Genomic DNA, 11724 nt, shown 5'->3' with positions numbered 1-11724 from the left:
ATAATTCTCATAGATATTATAAGTCAAATTTTCTAATGAGTTCAGGTTTTTTTGCATGGAAATTCTGAAGGTCTGACAATTCAGTGAATTCCATTTTTTTTAAGGATAATATTTAATTGTTTTAGGAAATGATATTTCAAAAGCATACCCAATTCTTTCACTCTTTGATACATAATGTTCCAAGTCCTGTGGTCTTTTAATGTATCTACAATCAGGACTTGTGTGATTCTAATTGTGGCACCATAGCACTTGAATTTTTATTTTTATTTTTTTATATCTTCTCCCTGATCTGAGGGGTTTCTAAATTTGTCTATGATGTTCATATTTGGTATTTCTTTCAGGTGATGGTATGTGAATTTTTTTCTATTTCTACTTTTACCTTTTGTTCTAACATTTTAGGGCAATTTTCTTATGTTATTTCTTGGTATTATATCAAGATTCTTTTTTTTTTAGTTGCAGTTTTTGGAGAGTCCTATTATATTTTCTCTGCTTCTCCAGATCTGTTGTTTTTCTTATGACATATCTTACCTCCTCTTCTATTTTTTCATTATTTTTGTTTTGTGTTATAATTTCTTGGTCTCTTTTAAGTTTGCTGGCTTCTTTTTGCTCAATTTACTTTTCAAGATGTCATTTTCTTCCTTAAGATTCTGGATCTCTTTTTATCGTTGGTTGATTTTCTTTACATACTTTTCTTGTTTTTCTTGTATTGTTCTTTTTTATATAATTTTTCACAATCTCATTTTATTTTTCAAGTCTTTTTGAAAAAAAATCAATTAAAAGAGAAAAAAATCTACATTATATGTCAGTCTTGTGAATTTTCTTTTAGATAATTCAAAATAACTAGATAGTAAATGGTTGAAATAGTGCTGTGGCAAAGGCAATGATGTGTGGGGAAGCTAGAAAAATATGGAAAGACTTAGACCGTAAAAAAAAGATTATTTTTATCCACCTTCAGGGAAACTTAGAACGAATAAGCATAGTACAACCTTATATAGATGAATACAAATTTATGTGTGGGATATGTATGTGTGTGTGTGTGTGTGTGTGTGTGTGTGTATACCAGTTCTAGTTACTTTTGTTTATTTAATTTTTATTTTTTTTTAATTATTAGATTAGCTAGGTTTTCCTTTTGATTAATTTTTTCAAAGAACTGGTATCTTCATCTAGAATTTCTATAAATATTTTGGTTCCAATTAAAATATTTTGCTGCAGATTTTAATGTCTTTTTTTTTTGCTCATTTTAGGCTTCTTGTTTTGTTCATTTTCTAATTTTAAATTCATATTAAATTCATTAATCTTCTCTTTTTTTTTTTTTACTTTGTTAATGTAGGATTTCCTTTCCCACATATTATTACTTTAGTCACATCTCATGAACTTTGGTATGTTATTTCATCATAATTACTTTTTTTTACATATTTATTAATTGCTTTTATGATTTAATCTTTGATCTAGTTATCATTTAAAATTTCAATGTCACATATCCTTTTGGGTCAATATTTTGGTTTTTTTGGTTCCTGAACAGACTTCTATTCTTAATGCAAAAGAAAAGATGTATAAATTTATTTCTGCCTTTTTATATTTGTTTATAATATTTCTGTAGCCTAGTGTATCATTTTTTTTTTGCAAAAGTGCCATGTGGTGATGAGAAATATTATATACACATATGCTTTACTTATGTTATATATTACTTATCTACATATATTATATAAATATATGTACATAGTATTTATGTTATATACATATGTGTATAACATATTCTTTTGCTTTTTTGTTTAGATGCTACTAGTCTTTTAACTCTAGCTTCTCCAAAAACTTGCTCATTTTCATATTTTCACTTTATACTCTTTCCATTCAGATTAACTGATACTAATAGATACGCTAAAGACAGGGTATTTCCTGTAACTATTATCTAAATGTTATGTTTTCTTGAAGTTCAGATAATATTTCCTTTACGAATTTGATTGTGATAGCATTTGGGGCCATAAGTTTATCATTATATTGTTTTGTTTTGTTTTTTTGACTATGGTTTCTTTTAAGACTATATACTTTTTTTGTTTGATCCTTTTTTCAATTTTTTAAAAATTAAATTTATCTTAATGCCAATGCTTACTTTTTAAATATATTTTCTCTAATTACACCAAAAATATTTTTAAACATTTTGTTAAATTTAGAATTCAAATTCTCTACTTCTATCTCTTCTTTCCCATTTGTATCTTTGAGAAGTTTGATAAATATCTTACATGTGCAGTCATGCAAAACATATTTTCATATTAATCATGTTGAAAAGAAAATATAGATCAAAACACAAGACAAAACAAAAAATGCAGATTTTTTTAAAAGTATGCTTCAGTCTTTAGTTAGACAGTATCTATTCTTTCTCTGATGGTAGATAGCATATTTCATGATAAGTCTTCCTGAATTGTCATGGATCATTTTATTGCAGAGATTACTCAATTATGTCACCATTGATTATGACGGAATGTTACTGTTATTGTACACAGTCTTCTGTAGCTGTTTGATGAACACCACACTTGTTCTTTCAAGTGTACTTCTGCCCTTTTAGTTTTCTTTCTACTTTTAAGGCTCTACCTTTGATGGTAATCTTGCTTTCAGATTTAAGCATGAAAAGACTGTGCTGCTGTCCTTTGAAAAAAGCTGTCACAATCACCACAGTATTGCTTTCCATTGAATATTTGTGGTGGCCTTGGATTACTCTGAACTGTTCTTTTGTTTGTTTGTTTTTTGCTTTTGTTTTGTGTTTTGTTTATTTCTGGAGTAGCCTTCTTATACATCCACTGTCTTTGTTTCTCTGTCAGCAGTGATGTCTATCTCCTCAAGTTCTAATTGGCTTCCAAAACTCAAACTGCATTTTGCAGTTTCTTTATTGCTACAAAGTCAGAGAAGGAGGTGATGAAAATTCAGATGACCATCCTTTCACTTTATCTGTCGCCCCCTACTTGAAGGATATGGGAGGATGGAGAGGTAAGAGAAGATGAGAGCAGGAGAAGGGCTGGACTATCCCTGGACTATTCGTCTGGTTGAGAGGTGGATGGGAGGGAACGTTATCTAAAAGGAGGCACTAGCACTAACTGAAGATGCAGAGCAGAACAAGAGCTGCAGGCTTATGTCTAATAGACCTTGTTAATCATTTATTATAACACAATAGTATTCCACTATAATCACATACCACAATTTACTCAGCCATTCACCAATTGATGGGCATCCCCTCAAATTCCAATTGTTTCTCCCAAGGAAAAAGATCTGTTTTAAATATTTTTTGTGCATCATATGAATCTTTTTTTCCTTTTAAAAAATCTCTTTTGGGATACAGATCTAATGGTGATATTTCTAGGTCAAAGGGTATAGATAATTTTATAGCTCTTTAAGAAGTTTCAAATTGTTTTACACAATAGTTGAATCAGTTCATAACTCCACCAATAGAGCATTAATTACATTCCCGCCATCATTTTTCATTTTCTTTTTCTGTCCTATGAGCTACTCTAATAGGTATGAGGTAGTGCCTTGAATTGTTTTAATTTTAATTTCTCTAATCAATAATGAGTTAGAGTAGTTTTCATAAAGCTATACAAAGATATGTTTACTTCACCCAAAACAGTTCAGGCATTTTGATAATGTATCAATTGGGAAATGACTCTTTTTTAAAATTTTGACTCAGTTCTCTATATGCTTGAGAAATGAGGCCTTTATTAGAGAAACTTGCTTCATTTTTTTTCATAATTACTAACTGTATCCTCCCTCCTTTATTCTAGTTTGTCTCTCCTTTCACCCAGTTGCTCCTCAAAAGTGCTTTGCTTCTGACCACCCTCTCCTCAAACCTGCTCTCCCTTCTATCTGCCCTGCTCTTAACCTCTTCCCCTACTACTATCCTATGGGTTAAAATTAGATTTCTATACCCAATTGAGTGAGTATGTTATTCCCTTCTTTAGCCAATTCTGATAAGAATTAGGTTCACTCACTCTTACTTCTTGTCTTCTCTCTTCCATTTGTCTCTTTTATGTGGGATAATTTATCCTGTTCTACTTCTCCATTTCACCCAGCACATTTCTCTTTCATCTTTTAATGTAACTTTTTAACTATCTCTTCACATTCAACTCATATCTGTGCATACTGTTTATATATACAATTTCTAACTATCCCAATAATGAGAGCTTTTATGAGTTATAATTATCATATTCCCATGTAGAAATGTAAACAGTTTAACCTTATTAAGTCCCTCATCATTTCCTTTTCTTTTTTACCTTTTTAATGCTTCTTTTGAGTCTTGTATCTGCAGGTTACATTTTCAATTCAGCTTTGGTCTTTTTATCAATCATGCTTTTGTACTCCTTTTCTATTTGGCCAATTCTGCTTTATAAAACATTATTTTCCTTATTGGCTTTTTGTACTTCTTTTGCAATTTGGCTTGGTCTGTTTTTTCTTTAAGGTGTTATTTTCTTCATGAGTGTGTGTGTGTGTGTGTGTGGGTGTGTGTGCGTGCCCTTTACCAATCTGTTGACCTGTTTTTCCATTTTTCTATGAGTTTTTTGCTTCACTATCATGGCTTTCCCCAATTTTTCCTCTATATCTCTTCCTCAATTCTCAAAATCCTTTTTGAGCTCTTCTATAGTGTAAGCTCAATTAGTACTTTTTTTTTGGATGCTTTAGATATAGGAGCTTTGACTTTTTGATCTTTGCAGTGTATGTTTTAATCTTCCCCAGATTTTTGATGTTGATCTTGACTTTTAACTGCTTCCAGAGTATAGAATGCTTTGTCATAAGTTCAAAGATTTTGTGAAACTGTTTTCTTTTTTAATTATTAAAGCTTTTTATTTGCAAAACATACACATGGGTAATTTTTCAACATTGACCCTTGCAAAACCTTGTATTCCAAATTTTCTCCTCTCCCCCACCCCCAGATGGCAGGTAAAATCCAAAACATGTTTAATATGTTAAAATATAAGTTAATATCAATATGTGTATACATATTTATACAATTATTTTGTTGCACAAGACAAATCAGATCAAGAAGGGGAAAAAAAAAAACTGAGAAAGAAAACAAAATCCAAGCAAACAAATAACAGTAAGAGTGAAAATGCTATGTTGTGATCCACACTCAGTTCTCATAGTCCTCTCTCTGGGCATAGATAGCTTTCTTCATCATAGGATTATTGGAACTGATCTGAATCATGTCATTGTTGGAAAGTGCCACGTCCATCAGAATTGACCCTCATATGATCTTGTGCATGTTGATCTCTTGGTTCTGCTCATTTCACTTAGAATCAGTTCATATAAATTTTTCCAGGCCTCTCTAAAATCATCCTTCTGATCATTTCTTATAGAACAATAATATTCCATAACATTCATATACCATCACTTATTCAACCATTCCCCAACTGATGGGCATCCACTTAGGTTCCTGTTTCTTGCCACTACAAAGAGGGCTGCCACAAACATTTTTGCACATGTGGGTCCCTTTCCTTCCTTTAAGATCTATTTGGGATATAAACCCAGTGAAAACACTTTTGGATTACAAGGTGATAACTTTTTAAAGCATAGTTCCAAATTACTCTCTGGAATGACTGGATCCATTGTGAAACTGTTTTCATAATTACTTCTAAAGATCTGTAAATTTTCAGATCTTCCAAATTAGTGTGAGCTAAGGAGAGATGTTTCTTTCTCTCCTAGTCTATGCTGTAGTCTCTGAGTGACTTTAGCACTATTTTCCCTACAAATGTAAGGAGGGTTTTTTCTCCACTGTGGTCACAAGCTCTAGATCGCTAGTATTCCTCCTTCACCTAAGGCTGTCACCCAGAACTGTAACCTAGATTCAAGTATGGGCAAAGCAACAGAATCCTACATTTCTGGTATAAATACTACCTGATTATAATTTACTATCTTTATGATATATTGATTTTGTTAGAGTTTTATTTATAATTTTTGCATTGATTTTCATTAGGGAAATTGGTCTATATTATCTATAGTTTTCTTTCTCTATTTTGCTCACTTTAATTTAGGTATCAACACTAGTAAAGTTTTACTTTTTATTTCCTCCTATAATTCATGGAAATTTTTCTTCAAAAATTTGGTTGCTATATAATCTGGTGTGTGTGTGTATATATATGTTCAGTATTGATATTATCCCATCATGTATGGCCTTTAGCAAAATATAATTTCCCTGATTATTTATTTTAATTAAATCTATTTTTTCTTTGTCTGATACATAAAGTAAAATAGATTGTCATATATAAAGGAATGTATATGTTATTTCTCCTTTGGACAATTCAGATGAGAGTAAGGTTCAAATATTAATTGCAATCTGTAATCCTGCCTCAGTGCTAACAAAGACCCCTGACTTATTTTTGACTATTTCTATCTTTGGAAGCAGCTGCTACCACTGTTTATTCATTCAGTTGTTTCCTAAGCTTGGTCCTACTGTACTATCTTGGCTTGTGCTGCATTCTCATTCTAGTGCAACAAATTTTTCCCAAGGATCTTCTAAGCTGTCTCCAAAGTAAAACTTTCTTACTTCTCACCCACTTTCAATTCCTCCCCACCACACTTTTCAGTAGGCACTTCTTTTTCTGAGACATCATCTTTCCCTAACTTTTAGTTGGTGATTTAATCCCAGTGTATGACTCACTCCACTTGATCCCCCTCTTCACCTCCCTTCTGCCGTATACTCTTCTATATTATAAAGTGGTCCCATAAAAATAGTATTCACTTGTAGGCAGGATACTGGCAAGCTCTATTCATAATCCCTTTGCCCAATTCTTCCCTGTCACTTCTACCAAATTCCCATCTTTACTCCTGCCTTATTGTGTATATTTAGAAAGGTATTTCTTACTGATCTTTCTATCATTTCTCTGTTTCTTTTACTATTGTCCTTCATTGCTTATCCCCTTATCTTCCATTTCTTTTCTTTAGGATATTTGAGAAGAAATCATCTCTTCAATTCTAGTTTTCTTTCTGAAAATATTTCAAATATTTGGTTTTTTATTTGATTTTTAAATTTCCATTTTTTTTCTCTTTATACTTAATCACAGACTTGCTGGATAGGTCACTTGGGCTGTATCCTGAACTCCAGAGCTCTTCAAAAATGTTTATTCCATTTAATTTTTTTTTCTCTAGTGGGGGGTGGGATAGCCTAGTATTATTTTAATGTTCTGATGATTCACATAACTTGTTCTTTCTGAATTGATTTCTTAAATTTAACCATTATGTGTTTTGGAATTTGCAACCCCCCCAAGATGATATATTATTTTTTCCAATAGAATTTCATTTTCAATGTTTAAAAATTCTGGGCAATCTTTTTTTTGTTGTTGTTGTTTGTTTTTTTATTGTTATTTCATTATTTATTGCATTAGGGTTTTATGATTGTTATTGTTCTGTCTCCTAAGAAACTGTGATCCCAAGTTTCTTTTTAAGGATGCTGTCTTTAAGGATACTCAGAGAAAACATTCAGTATGCTTTCTTTTAATGTGACTTTTTTTCTTTCTTCTTCTAGGTTTTCTTAACTTCTTTGCATTTGCATTCCCAATATATTGTTCCATCTTGCTTCTTTGATAAGGTTTGTAATCATAGATTAAGTTTTTTTTCCTAGTTATTATTTTGCTACACAGGATATATCTTTTATTCTCATAAATTCATATCTCTTCCAAACTACTGAAGAAGAATTTGTCATGCCTCCTACTGTCCTCAAATTCCATGGATTCCTCTGTTTTATCAAGTAGTGGATCTTTTTTTTTTTTATTTTGTTACTTTAATTCACATATGTATCAATTCATTTAATAGCTCTGGAGGCCATGCTTTCTTTTATTATTGTTGTTTTTCCTCTTGATTTATTTGTGCTCAAGGTCTTTGAGATTTCATCTACTTAAAATCTTTCACACTTTTGTCTATCTGCCACTCTGTATTTTGTTTCTATTGTTATTGTCTATTTGTTTTTTGTTTTTTGTTTTTTGTTTGCATTACTTACTTCCTGACTCTCTGCTCTTGATTACAGTTTTCTTGGAGATTGGATCTCAAAGAATCTCAGCTTTCTCCCACATTGGACAATTCATGGTTCATCAGTCCAAGTCTTTACCACCACTCACATTTGAATGATCTGAATTTGTACTAATTGGTAACTGTGCTCTTTCAGGCTTGATGGAATGCTGCAAAGTGCCTCATGTATATGAGGTCCTGAAGATCTGGGACAAAGCTGTTAAGGTATTAGAAAACTTCCACAACTCAAAGGCAGGTTCTCCATAGAAAGGAAAGAGTGAGGTGAAAATCAGGATATGGGAATGGGTTTGGTTGTAAGGTTATGTCATGCCCTTGGATGCTAGTGAAACCTTCTTGTTGGTAGTAAGTGAAGTAGGAAAGGGATGCTAAGTGAGCTTAAGGCTAGCAGGTGTCTGTTCTTGGGCTTTTTTTGTCTTCTTTTGGATTATATGTATCCTAGATTATGGAAGGGTAGCTAAGGGATACAGTAGATAGAATGTCAGGCCTGAAATCATGAACACTATTCCCTGAGTTTAAATGTGACCTGACACTGGACAGCTATGTGAATCTGGGCACATCACTTAATCTTGTTTATTTCAATTTTCTCAACTATAAAATTGAGCTGGAAAGGTAAATGGTAAACTACCCCAAAATTTTTGCCAACAAAATCCCAATTGGGATATTGAAAAGCTGGTCATAAATAAGCAACAATAAGACCATAGAAACAACTTAAATCATTTTATCATTGGAACATAATTTCTATTTAATAGGTTGTAAATATTGAAGAAAATATCTATTCTGTTTTCTAGCTGAAAACTTGAACCAGAATTCTTTTTCTAATATTGCTAGTCCAGAATAACCAATTTTTAGGGTCAAATGTCATTCCAGATAGCTAATCCTTAATGGAGTCTCAAACTAGATATTCAAAGCTTGATTTCCTTCCCATCAATTGCCAATTCCATAAAGAGCAAACATAACAAATAACAAATACACTCATTTACACACTTTGATAGCAAATGGAAATCAGAAAAATATGTAGGAAAATATGTAACAGGACTTCAATTTCATTATTCATGGTATTAAGGGTTTTGCTAACTAATCTTTAAAGTCCTTTCCAAATATAAAATTATATGGTATAATTTAATCATTATGTCCTAATAGCTAACCTTCATTAAAATTTATCTATAAAATTTATTTATATACCTTCCCCCCAACTCACATGCATACTCTCAAAGTAAGCAATGGATTATTTTAAAATTTTAATTTACATACTGTGAAAATAAACTTTAGATTGTAAGTTATTTGAGAGCAGAGGGTGTATTTTGTCTCTTTTTGTATTCCCAGCACTTAGAACAGTAACTGGCATCTAGGAGACATTTAATAAATGTTTACTGATTGATATATGTATATACTTATGTGTAGGTATATGTGGAGATATATATACACACACACACACTCACACATACACACATATAATTGTTTTATAACAAGTTGCTTTACTGTATGGAACACAAAATATTCATCTACAGAATAGAGAAGAGAAGGATTGCATTATTTTTATCCAAATATTATTCCTTTTTTTAAAAAATTTCCAACTGCTTCCCTCTCTTCTTTATTCATATTAGGAAGTATTACCTTATGGGAAGCACAATCATGTTATATAAGTTGTGATGCAGTTAGCAGGCTAAAGTATAGTAAACACTTTCACTTCTGAGGTAGAAAAATATATAGTATTCCATTAAGAAAGCTAATTCCTTAATGGACCACTTTAATTCTAATTCCATAGACTTAGGATACTTCCAAAACAACAACAACAACAAAGCCTTCCTTTATTCTTGTTTTTGGAAAATAGTTTTATTTTCAAACTTAGCTGAAATCCCATTGCTGCACTAATTCATACTATTATGTTATGGAATTAAAAAAAAACTTTATTATGAAAGTGGAAGAAAGAGCTTTTTATGTATGTTTGTTTAGTTTTCCTTGCTTGTCTGGCAAAGAAAATGGTTTCTGTTGAGTTGTGCTGTGATTTTTGGCATTCTCTTAAATCCTTTTATCATACTTGATGCAAAAGAAGTTGGTAAATTAAAGAGAAAGTAGGACAAAAAACATGAAAATGAATTTTTAATTGAAGCAAAAGTGTAATTTCATTTCCATGAAACCAGTATCTTCATGCTGTAAAGTTTGTTTCATTTTCCAAGGTTTGCTATGGTTCAGATCTGATTTTTGCATCTCTCTAACTCTCAGGATCATTCTCAATAGTCATATCTTATTTTTTCAATAGACTATATCCCCAAATATAATTCCACATCTATGCATCCTTTGCAAAATCCCATAATAATGTTTCAATAATTTTAATGATGCTGAATTCCTGAAGATAATGTAGTAGAGAGCTAACAGATACTCCACAGCTCAAAAGACTTTGGGTACAGATAGGATGAAAACCCATCTTTTGAAAATCAAACTAATAAAGATTGATGAGTTTCAGCACTAGAAATTTTTACTATGAATGGTGAAATAAATCCATTTATTTGCTCTTTTATTCATGCATTCATTCATTTCTGTAATTGCTTATGACACTACTTATGAAATCAAGGAGTTAAGTAGTTCAGTGGATAGTGCTTTACGACTAAATTCAAGAAAACCCTGAATTCAAATCCTACCTCAGACACTAGCAGTGTGAACATGAACAAGTCACTTAACCTCTGTTTATCAAAGTTTCCTCAATCTTAAAGTGACGATAATAATAATAATTGTTTTCTAGGGCTGGTGTAAGGATCAAATCAGAAAACGTGATTTTCTTCTTATTATTAAAGAAAGGAGTAATTTCCCACTTTAATTAATTTTTGGAGTAGGCATCTGTTTTGCATAAGATCCCAAATATTGCCTGATTACATGTCCTGCCTACAAACTAAAACTGTTAAATGAAAATAAAGTCCATGGTCAAACTATAAAAACCTAACTCAAAGTAAAAAACTGACTTCAAAGTAAAAATCAATCACATAACTGATTTTCTCACTGGATGAAAGTTTTTTTTCATTAGAGTTTGAAATTGGTCCCTATATTGATTTGAACTATCTTATTTACTCACAAGTTTTACTTATATCACCCAATATTTAGTATAATATCAATTGAATTTTCAAAATGAGTAGAAATTATTGGAATACAGGGACATCTTACTGTAATAAAATCCCAGACACACAAAAGAATGAATTTACATAGAAGAAATTAGGCAGTGATTATTTTATTTCTGGATTTTTTTACAAAGTAATTCACCTATAAGTGTTAAGTTACTTTTTATAAGAATTCTATAATCTCTATAAGTACTATTAAAATGTTTGCTTCTGGATTATTAGCTGTTAAAAAGGTTAAGAGCAGAACAACTTAAAGATAAAATGTTATTATCAACTAAAAATAAATTATAGATGAAGATATAGCTTGTATGAAATTCTACAATGTAAATGAAGTAATAGAATTTACTTTAAATAAATACAATTATAAATGTACATCTCTATATATGTATATTTGTGGGTATATGTATGTGTATAATTTTGAAGAATATTTTTAAGTGGGAGGTAGATGATCTGTACATTAACAGCATTTTTCAAAAATATTTATTGAACTCAAAATTCAACATATGTGTATGTTGTGTGAATTTCTATTATATATGTATCCATATACCATTTGTAGACACTGTTTTATTTGGGATAAAGCATAAAAAGCTTATATTCCACTCATATTTAT

General features: G+C 31.0%; 1 pseudogene; it reads right to left on the bottom strand.

Annotated features, from left to right (window-relative positions):
• Nucleotides 1-2577: 2577 nt before the first annotated feature.
• On the bottom strand, nt 2578-2930 carry LOC127544069 (SH3 domain-binding glutamic acid-rich-like protein 2; annotated as a pseudogene).
• Between the last annotated feature and the right edge of the window lie 8794 nt (nt 2931-11724).

This window comes from Antechinus flavipes, chromosome 1 (genome assembly GCF_016432865.1).
Source record: "Antechinus flavipes isolate AdamAnt ecotype Samford, QLD, Australia chromosome 1, AdamAnt_v2, whole genome shotgun sequence".
Classification (NCBI taxonomy): Eukaryota; Metazoa; Chordata; class Mammalia; order Dasyuromorphia; family Dasyuridae; genus Antechinus; species Antechinus flavipes.
This window is presented reverse-complemented; position numbering and strand designations above follow the sequence as displayed.